Consider the following 16,577-nt stretch of genomic DNA (forward strand, 5'->3'; position numbering starts at 1 on the left):
ATTTTTTTTCCCTATCCTTTTGGTATGTGGCTCAATATAAATTCCTGGTGAGTCAGTCTCTTTGCTGTCTCTATTGCGGACCAAGTATTAAAAAGAGAGTTTAATTCAATTAAATTAGAAAACATATTTTTTAAAAAGTGCCTTATGTGATTTTAAGGACAAAGAAAAAATATCAATTCTATTATTTGTATGTAAAAAAAAAAAGGTTGAAATTGCCATGAAATGGCATAATAGCAATGTATATTTGATATTTGCGGTAGCAAAAGAGAAAGGGTTGTTTGCTCCAAAATAAGATAACTAACCCTAACCCTGCAGCAGACTACTACAAACTGTCACTCACCATTTGTGTATATATATATATATATATATATATATTGCCATCGTACTCATACTCCATAATGATCACTCTTCGTCTTCACTCTTCGTCTTCATCTTCAAAGAGAGCAAGCCATTTTGAACACTTTAAATTGGTCAGGTTTTTTTTAAATAACACATGTGGATGAATCAATTTATCAATAGTAAAAAAGGATAATTACAAATGTATAGACTCATCCAGGTTGATTATATTGATTACATACACATCGTAAACAAAAGGGATGCAGTCTTTTTTTTTTGTTTTTCCTTTTTTCTCCCATTGAGTAAGATGTCTTGTTCAGGAATACTTGATGATGCGCATTGAAATCATTGAATCAAATCAAAGTGCATTAAGCAGCTAAATTGAGTATGAAAAGGCTCAAGCGTTTGATAATGTGGCGTGTATGGCAACAATGCTGTTCCACCGCCGTTTTCATCTGGGTGCGTTTTGTCCTGCATTGTTGGGAAAAAATAGCACGATTGTGACAAGAAGAAGCGCGGCTTAGGGTGTTATTGTAGCTGTGTAAATGCCTGCTGATTACCAATAAGCGCACGGTCGCACCTAAGGGGTGGCTGCACTCCTCCCCATTTGTTTCAGCATCGTCCTGAACTCTGACAGACACCAGCGGGTCCAAAAAGAAGAGGTGCAGAGGACAACTCTTGGGGAGGAGCGGGGGGGGGGATCTACCATCCTGTTTCTAAAGCACCCAGCAGCTTGATCCTGTGTCACTCGGAGGGCAAGGCTCGGCTCTGCCTCGATTTGCCTTTGAAATCCAAACGTTTAATTGTGGTCAGTGAAAAGGGGGTTCAATCGAATGAATGGTTGAGGCGTATGAGCGGAGGGCGGTGCCTACTCAGGAGTGTCAGGCTGTAAAATGAGTACATAAAAAAAAAAAAAAATTAAAAATCAAGAGGGAATAATGAAATTAGGGACGGCATGGCGGGAGAACTTGAAGCGCTGACCCCGATCGTCCACGGTGAAAAGCAAGAGATTAGAAAACGTTTCATGCTAATTTCCATGGAGATTTCTGTAATTTTGCAAAAATTACTTCTTCCCGCTTTGATTTGTCCACATTGGCGGCCACTCCCACACCCCCATCTCCTGCTAGCATTGTCGGGGTGGTCCGCTCTATCACGCCTCTGCTCTCGTGGGCCCTTGATGGCCCCTCGCGGCGGCCTGCCGTCGTGAGATTACTGAAGCGTTGCTGACGTCTCTATCAGCCTCAGCGCCACCACCGTGCCCTCTCCCACCCCCACATCCCCCCTACCCAGCTTCTTTTCTGCCCACCCACCAGCCAACTCTCCCAGATCCGTCAGATGATGGCTTCATTGGTTTGCGCGGCACCCTGCAAACTCGTATCATCCTATACTCCAAGAAGACCCCCCCACACACACACAACACTCACACTCACCCAACCCCCTCCCACTGCAGACTGTTTCACCTTTCGCTATCCCTCAGCCTCCTCTCCCTTGGCTTCATCCTGGTTTGTACTTCTGCCTGCCACATCAAAGGAGAACCTGGGGTCACGGAGCCACAGGCATGGAATATAAATGCAGCCAACTGTGTGGCAGTATGGGAAATCAATCCTCTAAAGATAGCCCCATACTCTTCATGAACCCATCAGCCGTCTCTGATACATATAGAAACACGTATGGGCCCCTTTGTACATTGTGTAGTGACGCTGTTCTTTTTGCCTTTGTGTTCAACTTTCCTTGTCAACTTCAGCATGACAGTATATCATCTGACAAACACGTGAATCAACAGTGGGATCCTGCGGAATAGTTGTACAAAAAAATCTGAGGGATATATATATATATATATATATATATATATATATATATATATATATATATATATATAGATATAGATAGATATAGATAGATATAGATAGATATAGATAGATATAGATAGATATATATAGATGGATATATACACACATATTTTTCTTTTTAATATTAATTTGAACACATTACACACAAAATAAGTGCAATGCAGGGAGAATTTTTTGTTTTGTCATTGATCATTCAAAAATTTTGTCAAAAATTTGAAAATTAGGACAGTTATTGGAAGACTTGTATTGTATTTGCTAAGGACATTACCCCTATTTTTTTTTCTTGAAAAAAATAGTATGTGTGTGTGTGCCAATTTTGTCGATTGTAGTTAAAAATCAAAAAAATAGATATATTGTCGAGAAAAAATATTAAATTGAAGCGGGACATGTAAAGTTTAAGTTTTGTGTTGTAGTTTCTTTTTGTGCACTTGGAGAAAAATGCTGACATGACAAATTTATGGTGAAAATGTGTTATGGTTGTTCTATTTTTTTTTGTTCACAAAAACCCATTTATTTACGACTTTTGATACATCCTCCATTATTGAAAAGTAGCGTTGTTGCATTTACTTGGAATTGGAAATAATAATCCAGATTGAAAAAACAACAATAAATATGACATTTTAACACGTATTGCCAGCGTCAATCAAGTGTACTATTAATTTATGTAGCTCTTTTATTGGAGCTCAACAAATTTGGCAGTGAGAGTACTAAAAATGCAAGTCCATGCAGGAAAATGAGAAAACCACAGCAGCACAAGTATATAAATAACATCTGTTGGCGGGCTGCTTCTCGCCTGCATAAATCAGGGATGCTTCTTTGAAAATGAGTCATGTAAATTCAACTTGGCGTTTGACACCTGTGATACAGTTGAACTGACAAGCAAATGGCGGTGGGGTTGGGGGAGTGAGGGGGGGGGCAGACGTGGCCGACAGAACTCAAGTTGTATCATCCTTCAGGAATGAACAGGGGAAAAGCTCCACGGTCGGTGTGCTCGGACGTCGCCTCGTAGAGGTTTGAGCGCGGTAGATAAACGCTTTGTCGGAGGATGTCATCGTCTCCATTAGTGATGGAGAATTCACGCTGGCCACAGTGTTTGACTGACACTATGTTTTGTGCAGCTTGACAGAGGCTTGTAAATGCTAAATCCCTTTGGCAGGGTCTCCTGGCCTGGTGAAGCCAAAGCATGGCAACACCTCGTGGTGCCGAGGCACTACACTTTGACATTGTGAGGAGATGATGTATGCTGTCCTTACCTCGGGGGCGCATCGACTAACAGAGGTGGCAAAGTATTCACACTCTGTACTTAAAAAGTATAGAAACATGTGTGGTAAAAGTACAAGGTAGAAGTACTGATTCAACTCTTGCACGTTTGTGAGTATGGAATGTATTTACAGTCAAAAATAAAAATGAGATTTGACAATTATATACAACAACCATTTTGGAAACTTGGCTTTCATTATCTTCCATACTGGAGTGCTCGTGCCAAGAAGAAGGGGGGAAAAAGTTACATATTGATGTGCTAGGTTGAATTGACACATTTAATGCTACGAACTAGCTCTCATAGCTTTGCTAACATTGTGATTTGAGTAGCAACACATTTAAAAATAAACTAAACTAAGTAAGGATGACGATCACTTTACTGCAGTTGACTTTATGCCCCTCTAACCACATCTTTTTACTGTTGTCATCACAGAGGCTGAAAAAAGAAACAAACCTACACCTATCTGTGTATTCAAAAGTACATATTCAAGTAAAGATATCCAAAAGAACTCGTTAAGTACAGTAAGAGTGTATTTATACTTCAATACTTCTTACCACTGTGGACTATTTTAACCTTTAGTCAGTAAGATGACCATCACGCCAGCTTTAACCCTTGAACGTACACGTTTAACACAAACAACGGGCTTAGATGTGTAAAACAGCACAAGGAGGAAGGAAGGGGCTTTAAGAATCACTCTGTGCAAACCACAAGCAGACAGGCATCATCTTGAAGTGTCTCTACCACAAAAGGCTTCACTCACCACAATATGGAAGATGTGTGTGTTCAGCACAAGCCTAATGCACTTACAGTCCGCCGCAGCGCATATACACTGCAGCCGCACAATGGGCGCGATATGGGTTTTTCCATGCTTTCAGAAAGTGGATACAAGAGTTTCCCGCTCGGTTAGAGCATTCCCGTCAAAACTGTGTTTGCTTGCTTCTTACTATCAGGAGATTTTGGGCCACAGGAAAATAATGAAAGTTACTAAGAATGAGAAAGCAATATTTTACATATTAGGACAAAATGGTTGTTTCAATAAGTGAAAGTCCAAATTCACACACATTATGCTAATGTATTTCTCTAAGGATGTGTCATACACACCCATTGAATAATTTCAATGAATATTGGTTGATGATCGGAAAAAACAACAAAAGAGGCAATTTCAGTTGCTGTAGTTGCTTCAGGAAAATAAACCATTTATATAGAGTATTAGGACCACAATGAAGTTAACCGCCTAGCCCCCCCCCCCCAAAAAAAAAAAAAAAACTACTGTGATTGTGGTTCTCTAAAGACCTGTCATATACTCATTGGATCATCTTATCAAATTTTTGTTGAAAAATCGAAAAATCGAAAAAAGGTCACTTTAGGTTCTGATTAGATAAATAAACCCCCAAGAAGTGTACAATTACGGGGAGAAAAAATGAGCAACGTTACAACAATAAAGATAAAAACAAGTCACTTTATGACAACAAATACTATTATTATTGTTATTATTATTATTATTATTTTAGAAGAGTTGTATTCTTACTCAAAATAAAACTGTAAATGTCAAATGTGTTTCTCTAAGGACTTGTTTCAAGGTGTGTTAAACTTGGCAAGATTCTCAACAGTCCTCAAACACAGGCATACAAATACTTTATATTATTATTTTATTACCACAAAATAACAACTTAACATTTCTTCTTCGGAGCTCGTAATAAAACTATGTTCACCAACGTTAATTTCTAAATCTGCAAATGAGAAAAATCCCAAATTAGTTGTACATGAGATTATTTCATCTTTTTCTTCCACCTAGAATTTGCAGCTGAGAAAATGGCACGGCGGACTCAAGTGCCTGCAGCCCAAAAACGAACCCTGGCCATGGAAGTGCTGTGGAGTTGCGCTGTAGGCTGGAGGGCTGGACAGTGTACTCTTCTTCCACCCCCCCTAATGCCCTGCCCATTGATCTTTCCCGTAACTACAGATCCCCACAGAAACCCGCACAATCTGTGCAGGGGAGTGCTCCCAGGCACCCCCTACTTCAAAGGTGCATATTTACTCTTAGAAAATTTAGAGAAAGTGCAGCTGTGGATGCATCCTCCAACCTCAATCAATGATAGGGCTGCTACTCCTGACCCTCCCCCCTGCTGGCTAATAAAGTGCTTCTTAGGTTCGGCGGTTTCTTGGCGAGCCTTATGGGCTTGGTTCAAACTAGCACTTAGGTTGGTTTCCATTGTCTGCCTCCTTCAAATTGATTTTGCTTTAAAAAAAAAAAAAAAAAAAGTTGTTGTTGCTCAGCAAAGTTGCATACAAGATGTCACAATTTGTAGTATTCAAATTCCCGTTATTCCCAGAACCTAGAAAAATCCAGAGGGTTGAAGTCAGATGGGACAAACCTATGTCAAAATTTATATTAGGAATGGGCAACTGTGGAAAGTATAATAATCAAGATTATTTATATTTATTTTGAAATCACGATTAATGAATAAGATAATTCATTGAGTTCAAAGTTTAGTATTTATTTGACTGTTTGACACCCGTCACTTTTTTTCAATTAGAATGTTTTTATGATCGTGAGAAGCCAACTCGAAATCATGATTAAATTTTGATTAAATTTACAAAATATGCACCCTTAGCAAGAACAGTTGCAAAAGGTTCATCCAAAACGCAGAACCCGAATCGGCAAAAGCTGGGAAGATTAGAACACCCACGCTTTTTCCGGTTTATTTTGTATTGAAATTCATGCAGGTCAATGTCTCATTTTATTTAAAAAAATGAAAGCATGGAACAAAAGTAATTCAAGTTAGAAAGAACATCATGGAATTAATCGATAAACAAAGGGGTATTCTAAACTTTCCTTTTTCACATTCATTTTAGAATTGATTACTCTATTGATTATTGCGTCATTTAAAACAATCGGATACAAGATACAATCGGATCAGAAAAAAGTAAACATTTTGTTAATTGCTTTCCAAAGTAAAAGCAGATGTCTTGTTTTGATTAAACACAAAAGATATTCAGTCTGCTTCCATGAAGGAATCAGAGAAATATTTACAGCTGAGAGGCTAAAATCAGAGTATTGGGACAATTCTGTTGCTGAAGTTCCCATCAACGTGGGTCACTCGTAGGTTGCTTTACATTCACTCTTTTATCCTGTTCATCCCAAACATCATCAAGAGGGTTAAAATCTGGAAACTCTGCGCTTCTGTATAATCCTGAAACGGGTACTTACCTAAGTTTGTACCTTTTTAAGGTATTCAATTTACTTCAACCGCATTACTTTTAATATAAATGTTTAAAAAGTGTAGTTTATATACTGTTTTTCTATATTAATTTTAGATGGCAGAAAATACGTATTTGGAAGAATTATTTCAACCAATAGCATAGTTTTAGGTGAAGTAAACTAGTCTGGAGTGATTCAACAGTTCCTCTGTTGGTTACCGTGAGGCAGTGCACTCCATTCTGCCCCAAGTGCTTGCAGGCCTGATGAATCCATTCCATATCATCAACAAAATTGGACTAAGACTATTATCCCTATGCCGACACGCAAGTGTCTTCTTCTCCATTAGAATCATTTAATAATTGAAGTGAACAAACAAGGGTATTACCCAAAAATATCCTCACAATCCCGACTACGTGATAAAACTTAGATGAAAAGGCACTTCAGACAAACAACACCGTTAATTCGCCAAAAAATAGAACTGGAACATAAAAGTGAAAACTTGTATTTTGGTGTTATTTGCAAGCATGTCAAATATGATTATTTTTAAAGTCAAAATAACATTCTTATTGTTTACAATAAACAAACAAACTGCCATGAAAATATTCATTATAAACTGTTTCTAAATACAACTACAAAAATAATAAATAAATAGATATTTGATATTTCTATTTCAAAGGAAATGTACATGTTTTATCCTTGGATGGTGATAATTGATCATTCATATTCTGAAGAAATGACAGTAGCTAAAGTGAAGAAAACCAGGCTGGTAATTAAGTGGAGCGATATATCCCTTCTCCGCAGCAATTACAAAAATAAATGTCAGCTGTGATTTATTTTTCCCCCTTGTACTTCTTCCTTCATTTCACTTAAATGTCTGCAAAGCATCCCACTGGGATATTAAAACAAAAAAAAAAAACAAAAAAAAAGAGACTGTCCTGCATTCATTGTGTCACCTTTAAGGGATTGGAAAAAAGAACTAAGTGTGAGTACTGCCAGGAAAAAAAAACAGCGTGTTTCCTGTAATTTCTTGTTCACTTTTGTTGCCTGGTACCACCAAAGGTGAATCATTTGACTGACAGACAAAAGAGAAAACATGGAATACCAAAAAACACTGTAGCAGCATAGCAATTGATGTAAGAACTGATTTTGGTGATTTGGGTTATCATCAAGAAAAAACATGGGAAATGGTTAGAAATCTGCTCCTAATTTAAATTTAAGTATTCTTCAAGTGAGCCACCGTAGTTCTAAAACCGTGTGTGGGGTAAGGGGGACTATCCATTAATTCTGACTTGTTTGGACTTCTCACGCTGACTCTCCCAGACATATCTTTTTCACTCCCAGGCACATCTTAGTACAAGTCTCACTTGGTGCTTCGCTAACATGTTGACAGCACTTTGTTAGTAGGTATCAGCTTGCAGTGAGCAGACACCAGGAGGGTAGCGAGGGATGTGCTAATCATCTCTATCTCTGGCTCCCTGGCAGCGTTTCTCCCCCACCCCTTCGTGGCCGGCATGCTGGCAGACTCTCGCCATTGAGTGGCTGTCAGGCAGAAAGGGGCTGCAGTGATGTGGAGATGTGGGCTCGGGGCTATGCCAGGTCACAGTCGTTTCTTTCCAAAGGCAGCTGAAGCTAAAAGCCTAAGTGGCGTCCCCCATCTTACCTGCGCTGGCAGTTTTGACAACGCTAACAAGGAGAGCAATGGTAAAGAGTCAAACTCGATTATGCCTCCCTGGTGGGTTTAACCCAGCTGCTGTGCTTGTTGTTACAAGCCTTGGAACAGTCGAATGTTACGGCTTCTACGAAGAGTTAAAATTTGGTGAAAATGTCAAGCAAGTACTTTGAAGATGAGTTTCAGAGGGTGACTTAAAAGCTAAAAAAAAAAAAGTTGAAAAACATTATTATGATAGGATTCTCCACCGCCGAAAACAAATGTTTACTTGTTTTTGTGCATTTGCCGTAGGAAGCTATTAAGAGTTACAACTGTCGCTGTTAATGTCACAAGTAGTATACAATAGAGTGGTTTGAAATATATATATATATATATATATATATATATATATATATATATATATATACATATATATACATATATATATATATACATATATATACATATAATATATATACATACATATATGTATATACACATATAATATATACAATACAATTTTATTTATATAGCGCATGTCATAACAGTTAGAGCTGTAACAAAGCACTTTACAAACAATACAATAAATAGAACAAAAACAATAAAAGGCTGTGTTACATGTATTAATAAATATAGACATAAATAATATATACATATAAATAAAATATAAATAATGAAGCCAGTAAATTGACATATATATATATATATATATATATATATATATCCATATATATATATATATATATATATATATCCATATATATATATATATATATATATATATATATATATATATATATATATATATGGATATATAATAATAAATAATAAAAAAATAATAAATAATAATAAAAGTCAAAGCCCAATCAATTGCTCATGACAAATTATTGGGAAAAGTATCTCATCATCAAAAAGGAGAGACACACAACAAAAGGTTAAGAAAAAAAGGGAAAATAAACATTATGGAAAAGTAGTCCAACTTAAATGGCAGAAAACAGCAGCCCGCTTTGCTAAGTTGTAGTTTCTCACAACCTGGACCTGTGATCTTTAGAGTGATACCCTGCAGTTCATAGCAACAAATACGCTCAATCACTCAGGGAGATCCAAAGTCTCTCTGTTGGCCAATTACTGCTTCTTAAAAGCCCGCGGCGTAGAGGAAACTTTGACTCCTGGAAATAAAGACCAATGTGAGAGAGAAACACCGCAGCTATTAAAATCTTTATAATTCTGTAAATCACCAGCGATTTATTTTGCCTCGTGGCTTGTTCCGCTACGTTCTTGTTGCTATTGCAAAGGGCACGGGGTGATTACAATTGAGAAGAGCAACCTTGTTTTTACAACTCTGCTTGGGAAATAAATAAATAAAATAATTGCGATGCCTTTTTTTTTTTCTGTAGTTGTTGCTGGGAGTGCAGAAGGCAAAGATCTCTGTGTCATAATTGCCTGGAGTTAGAGAGTAAAGGCTTTGGACTGCTGATGTTAGTGCGGGCCTTTCATCAGGGGGGCTGGAGTCAGAACTGCTTTATAAAATCAGGGACTCGGGAGGATCGGACCTCTTTCATTTCTGGAATGAAAGGCTTTTTTGAAAGAGAGAAAAGTTATCATTTATCTATTGCTGAATTAGACCTTTCCTTGACTGGTGCCGCTGCAGCTGGCTTTGCTGTTATTGTTGCCGATCCCGCGTCCCATTATTCACGGCAGATTTTTGCTTATTTCCTCTTTCACGACCAAACATGCCACACGCTGATTAATTTTCAGGACGGATTTTGAAATTAGCTTGCTTATTCAAACTGAGGTGGAAGTCATAAAGTGCTGGAGAGGATCACACAATTATGGAGTAAAAATCACTCCAATTAAACACCAACGTGTTAACTTTTTTGAGAGCGGCTCACACTTCACCTCATAATTAAAAGCCCGCCATGGGGAAAAACGGAAAAAGAAAACACCAACAATGGGAATGGGGGCATTTAGCAAGCTGATGGATTCTCCAAAAGCCCTCCTTTGGCTCGCCTGGTGCTCCAGGTTAAGAATGGCTCTCTAACGCCGGCACCACTTCCCCCCCATTCAGCCACGCAAGCTACCAGACAAGAGCCCCGACTGAGGATGCTTTCAAACTTCAGCCTCTAATCACCAGAGTATCCTACAGCAGGGAGCTGATGGACGAATGGGTCACAAGAAGGATGTCCCGGCCATAAATCAGACTACGGGGGTGACAGCGCACAAAATAGGTGAATTGTCCTTGGCTGTGCAACGCAGGCGGTGCCCCTTGTGTCTCGGCGTCGCACCACCCTTTTTATTATTTGGGAGCGAGTCAAACGGATGCCCTACCAGCCATTCTACCCTCCCCCTTGTGTTTCCTACCCCCCACGCACACTCTCCCCGGCTGGACCTCGCTATGAACTGTTTCCAGAGTCAGTTACTGGTGTAATTGAAAGTGCTTTGTCATCGCTTTCAGCTAAACACTGATGGATGTGAAGTTGAATGAGGTTTGGGGTTTAGTTATACGAGTGAGCCTGCGCGAGATTTATCACCAGAGGCTTAAGAGACTACAAGAGACCATTAAAGTGCAGCCGCAGCCTACATCGTCACAAACTGCTCATTATTATTCATTAAAATAGAATACCTTTAATATACCTACTTTGCCGTGTGGGGGGGGAAACACTGCATTTATCCACAAGAGCGGTTTATAGCAAACTCGTCTGATAAAAAGAAACCCTCAACAAAGAAAATCATCAGCAATGGATTGAATTGAGTAACGTCGTTTAACTTTTTTTTTTTTTAACGCTTCAGCAGTTTCAAAAGCTTCTCTGCTTGTAATTCATGAATGGTGTAGTTGTCTGTCTGCGTGTGTGCGTGTGTGTTTATCTTTACATGTCTGTCAGTCACTATACTTGGAGGACATCTTTCATAACATAAACCCAGAACAAATTGTACCCTGCATTAGGGGTGTCACAATTTCATTTTTTTTATTGATATCGATCGAAATTACGTCATGATCTCGATCCACGAAATCAATGAGAGGATTGACGATTGCATCACTTTTATGTAGCCCATCTTTTGAAATAAGATTTATATACAAAATTGCAATAATCAAACAAATGATCATAGGCTGGTCTAAAAATGGCATAGGTCTCTATGCTTTACCAAAAAAAAAAAGGGAGAATCGAATCATAACTTCAAAATCAAAAATCAAATTGAGAATAATGAAAAGATGTTCATTATATTTCACATGTACCAATGTGCTGTTGTGAATTTTCCACATTACAAATACAGGAGCATTTATAGCAGAGCAAAAAAAAAAAAGAGCAAAAAAATAAAAAAATCCCACGGGATAAGAATTTTCAAAATTGAAAATGCTAAATATTTTCTTCTTAGTCATTAGTCGACATTGTGTTCGTTTCAAACAGGAGATATTTGTTAAAACAATAACCCACTCAAAATGTAATATGGCCTGTTTTACACAGGAATCAATGCAGATTTTTGGCTCTCAATTAACATAATTCTCATATGAGTAAAAAAAAAAAAAAAATAACAGATTAATTTAGTCCTCTTTCAAATGTGGACATAATTTGAAAATATATAGAATATCTGCCAAATGCCAAGACAAACGCACAGATGGGCTACACCTTGTCTCCACAACTTGACGTCATCAAAACACAGAAATTGGTGAAGCTTCCAAGCCGGCATCGGTTGAAATACAACAAACACATGAACATACAATAGCTGTAAATCTAAACTAAAGCACGGAAAAATAAGCAAGATATTGCTTTTATACAACAGTTCTACAAGCACTGTTTATTAGTTAATAACTTTATTGGCGATAGCGGTGGTAATAATGCTAGATAACCAATGACTATTAACGATTTAGAACACGTGTGAGTAGGAGTGATATGTAAATTTAAGTCACAGTTATGAAGTACTACGCATCATCACTAAGGGAATGACAGATCAATTCAAAGTAATTGGTCGGAAGTGTTTATTGTATAACCAAATATAGTCAAAATATTCTACTTTAGAGGTGTCAAAATGAAGCAAGTCAATTGCAGACAGAGGGTGTGTCAACCCAGGCCAAGTAAACAGTAAATAATACCTGTATATGTATTTATTGTTTACTTGATGTATCATGAGTTGTGTGAATGTAAACATAGTTATATTGAACATGGACCACTTGAATTGATCATGTAAATTAACAACAAAAACTTGTTCTAGGCATTCAATCGGAAATTGGGCACTTGGCCAGCACTGTAAATCCATCCTTTGAGTGTAACAGTAAACACTTTATGAAGACTTTATTGCAATTTTTCAATAATCAAGATTGGTCTCCAGGAAACCAGCCATTTAATTTCAATTCTAGATCAACAACCTCATGCAAAGCGTGGGAGGCGCGCTAGTTCTCATTGTCTCCCACTTATTATAGGCTTCTCCCAGCTGCCCAAACTGTGAGGGCCTGGATCACGTCCAGCATCGGCTCTGATCTGGGCCTCTTTGCGATTTTGAGTAGTACAGAGCTGCTGTCCTAGAGCCATGTTGGAATGCAAGAGCAGTGGTGGAGAGGTGCAGAGGGAAGTGACCTCGCTCTGTGATGCGAGCGCTAGTTACTGGGCAAGAGTAACACACTGAGGTTGGTGGGATTATAAATAAGTAGCTGTGCTGAAGACAGCAAATAAGAGAGGTGAATAGTGGTGCCCGCAGCGTGGTTGTAAACGGTGCCCTTTCCCAACATGGGCCCGAAGCTGCCAAGCCAGGACGAATAAAATAAGACTAATGAGACCACTCGCCCATTTCCTTCTCAAATATTTCACTATTCCATTGCAGTTTTTAGTTTATCTGAAGGACTGCATGGGAATTGGATGTTTGGCAATTCCAAAACGATATGAAATTCAAATGCTTCACTGGATGACAATCTTCGATTGATCGAAACATTTCACATACATTTGCGGTGAAAATTGCTGTCCAAGGAATTCCGAAACGATATCTCAATGATTTTCTGTTATCAGGGTATTCCAGTGATAATCCTGTGGGTTGGGGAACAGGACAATAGTACATTTTCGGGAAAAATGGCACTCAAAGGCAAGGTTTGCTATGCATTTTTGTTTTTTATGTTGTATTATTAAGAGTAACCTTTATAACTGTTTTTTACACTTACAACCCAATTGCATTCCGTTTTTAAAGCAATCTAATCCAAGGTTAAATAGCTCCCCGAAACATAATGTGCACAAGTTTCTGAGGTTCCAAGCTGGTGGGCTTCTTTCCACATACTGAGGGACACACATGACTGACCGTTTCGAGGCCAGTGTGCTTGTGGATCACCATGTCAAGTAAAAGACTACAAAGAAGACAGCAACCCCGCCACAGGCGCTAAATACCTGACAGGATAGACAAAGGCAATGTCATTAAACAGGAAGCAAAGTGTTCAGTATCAACACTGCTAACTGAGTCACTCGGTGAAACTAAATATTGCTAAATATTCAATTTGAATGTGGACCATATGGTGATGCGCTGGACTCTGGAGGTTGCCTTCCCCAAAATCTAAAATGGGATTTATTGTACTGCTGTTGTTGTTTTAACAAGTTGCACCTAACATAGTGAACACAGTCGGTTGGAACATCTCGTGCTGTGCTAAAAGTGAATAAACCATTCAAATCAAAAGATATGCTATTGCCGGTGGGAAAATTAGCATGGTAAATGAACATTAGCTCGCAGATGGTTTGTGATGGGGCATCGTCGTGGCTGCTAACAAACAATTGATTAACTTGTAAACTCCCATTGCCCAGCTGTTCTTCAGGCTGTTTACCATAAATAAAAGAGGGGGAGTAGGGAAAGAATCCAGATGCTTTGAGTGTGGCAGGAAAGCAATCTGTCATTGTTCTCAACTAACACTGATGGATGCCGCTTTGAATAGGGATTGGTTTTAGTTAAACATGACAAAGTGAGGGATGACACGCCACTGGTCACAAAGGTCCGGGGGTCCGGCAACGCCTCAAGCGCTTGCTTCTTTCGGCCAAGGCAATGTAATGTTCATGTATCAGCTGCCAATAAGAGAGGCATGTTGTCAACACGTTTATAAGTTTTGCCATGGCATTGGCAAGGTAAGAAATGAGAGAACTGACAAGTCTGTAGAGCAAAGTGCACCCTGATGGTGGTTCATTATGTTTTTAGTGAATTAATTTCTCGCTTGAAATGGGACTAGTTGCTGAATATAACAACAAATTGAACAACTCCACAGGGGTCAGCATTTGTCACATTTGGCTAATGAGAAATACACTTGGAATTTGACGTCTTAGGGAAAGTTTCAAAATGAGAGAAAAGCTCATTTGGCCGAGATTGACCAGTCGTTATAGTTGAATTAATTCTCATAGGTTTAAGCACAAGTTTAAGGTTGAATTTAGAATTATGATTAGCTTACTGTTTTGGTCTTATTTTGTTTCAGGGTGAAGAATGACATTCAATACCAGTGAAAAGGCAAAGGTTATAAAATCCACAACCTTGACTCGGTTGTTGGAATTTCAATACATCTTTTGTTTTGTTTTTTGGCATGAAGCCTCTTTAATTTCGAATGAAGTTATTTAGATATATTCACATTTGAAATGAATCACATTTTTGTGACTCCCTGTATTTAGCATTACACAAAAATGTTTGTGGCTTTGATTGAACAATAAAGGGGCTTGAAAAAAGTATTTACAACCATCATGTCCCATTGTCCTCTAGACATTTCTTTCTACTGAAAAAACACTACTAGTGATACAGACGCAAGGATATCATACCATGTACTGTACATGTTCTTAATAAAAACAAAAATATGTAACCAGAGAAATGTAGAGGACAAGACAAGATTGGCCAGGACAGTTCTGACTGGCCTCTGAAGTGATAGTTTCCAACGTATGGTGGAAAAAAAATCTACTGAGCATTCAGGAGGAATTAAGTCAAGACATATGCTAGTCATCTCTCATTGTCAAATACCATATACTGTATGTCACGTTCCACTAACTGTAAAACATTTGCTACTTTCATTTACTTTGTCACACACATAGCAGCTTGACGACGACTATATGACTATGAGCTCTTCTGTGCACTATGTATTCCGATACTGTATTTAGGCCAAAACATTATTTGACATGACATTTTTCTAATGAGATGTTGAGAACAAACCACATTAATCCCCGTGTAGCAAAAAAAATAAATAAAAAGGCCCATCAGTTCCATGACAATCTGTCAATTAAATTTTAATATTTTTGATTTATGAACATCCAAAGGCTTTACCAAAACGTAATTACCATTAAACAGGAAAACAACTGCCTGCTCCAAACATGCACTAATTCATTTTGTAGACAAAATCCATTACTTAAATCAATACTAAGACAAAAAACAGTTGTATTTTTTGTGCAACTTTACTGGCGTTGTTTTAAGTAGAAAGATGCCTGATCCTGAATGCTTGTACAAAATACACTAGTGCTCCATTTCAAACATATGTCAATAAATCCTTACTTGTATTTGATGACACAACTGGGCACAATTTTGTCATTTATCCATCCAATTTCGATTGCACTCATCTTTATTAGGGTGACAGGTAGGGCTGAACGATGAATCATTTTTTTGATCGAAATCACAGACAGCACGATTGTGTGATCGACCCAGATTCTGTTGTATCACCTATTTCGCACATGAACGCTGTCTCCCTCCTCTCACGCCAAGCTCACATCAGTCAGAAGTGGCATGCTAGTCGTTATGCAAACCAACCATTTCCTAGCTGCTCCATGCGAACTGGGGGGAAATACTTGGCAGTAACACCGCCGTACCAAGGCAAAAGCTACAAGCTGTGCTTGCTAGCTGACGCAGCTCAACATTATCCTCCCGCAGTGTGGATCTCCTCTAAGTAACTACTTCTTGCCTCCATGGCGGCAAATAAGTTACACTCATTAAGCATCACTAAAGGTGGATCGAGGAGTAGCATAGCATTGCAACACCGAGCAAGAGCGAATAGATGAAGCCAATGCTAATCGCTAAGGTAATGTTGTGCTGCTGAACACTAGAAAAAGTGCTTACGTGCACAGAACACCTTTCACAGACATCTGGCTGGAACCGCGTTAAAGCGAAGAGCAAGCAGCTAGGAACAGCAAATTAGCAGGTCAATTTAGAAGTGTCTACAAAGAAAATAACCAGACCTGGGCATTTTACTAAAAATTGAGCGTCCGTTATTCGTCATCCATCTGCAGCGTGGGTACCCTTCCATCGTCTGTCATTTGCCTTTTTTTTACGGGGGAAAAAAAAATAGTACAGTAC

General features: G+C 38.5%; 1 long non-coding RNA gene across 5 annotated transcripts in view; it reads right to left on the reverse strand.

The window, feature by feature from the left end:
• LOC147148623 (uncharacterized) overlaps positions 1-16,577 on the reverse strand; it is a 153,168-nt gene that overhangs the window by 116,901 nt on the left and 19,690 nt on the right. The window contains exon 5 of one of the 5 annotated variants that reach the window (XR_015086514.1): positions 12,850-13,663. The exons of the other annotated variants lie outside the window; for them this stretch is intronic. This is a non-coding gene — a long non-coding RNA (uncharacterized LOC147148623). Of the gene's footprint in view, positions 1-12,849; positions 13,664-16,577 lie in introns of those variants that run through there. 5 annotated transcript variants of the gene reach the window in all.

Source organism: Filicampus tigris, chromosome 4, assembly GCF_054856515.1.
Source record: "Filicampus tigris isolate MCC_2025a chromosome 4, RoL_Ftig_1.0, whole genome shotgun sequence".
Lineage (NCBI taxonomy): Eukaryota > Metazoa > Chordata > Actinopteri > Syngnathiformes > Syngnathidae > Filicampus > Filicampus tigris.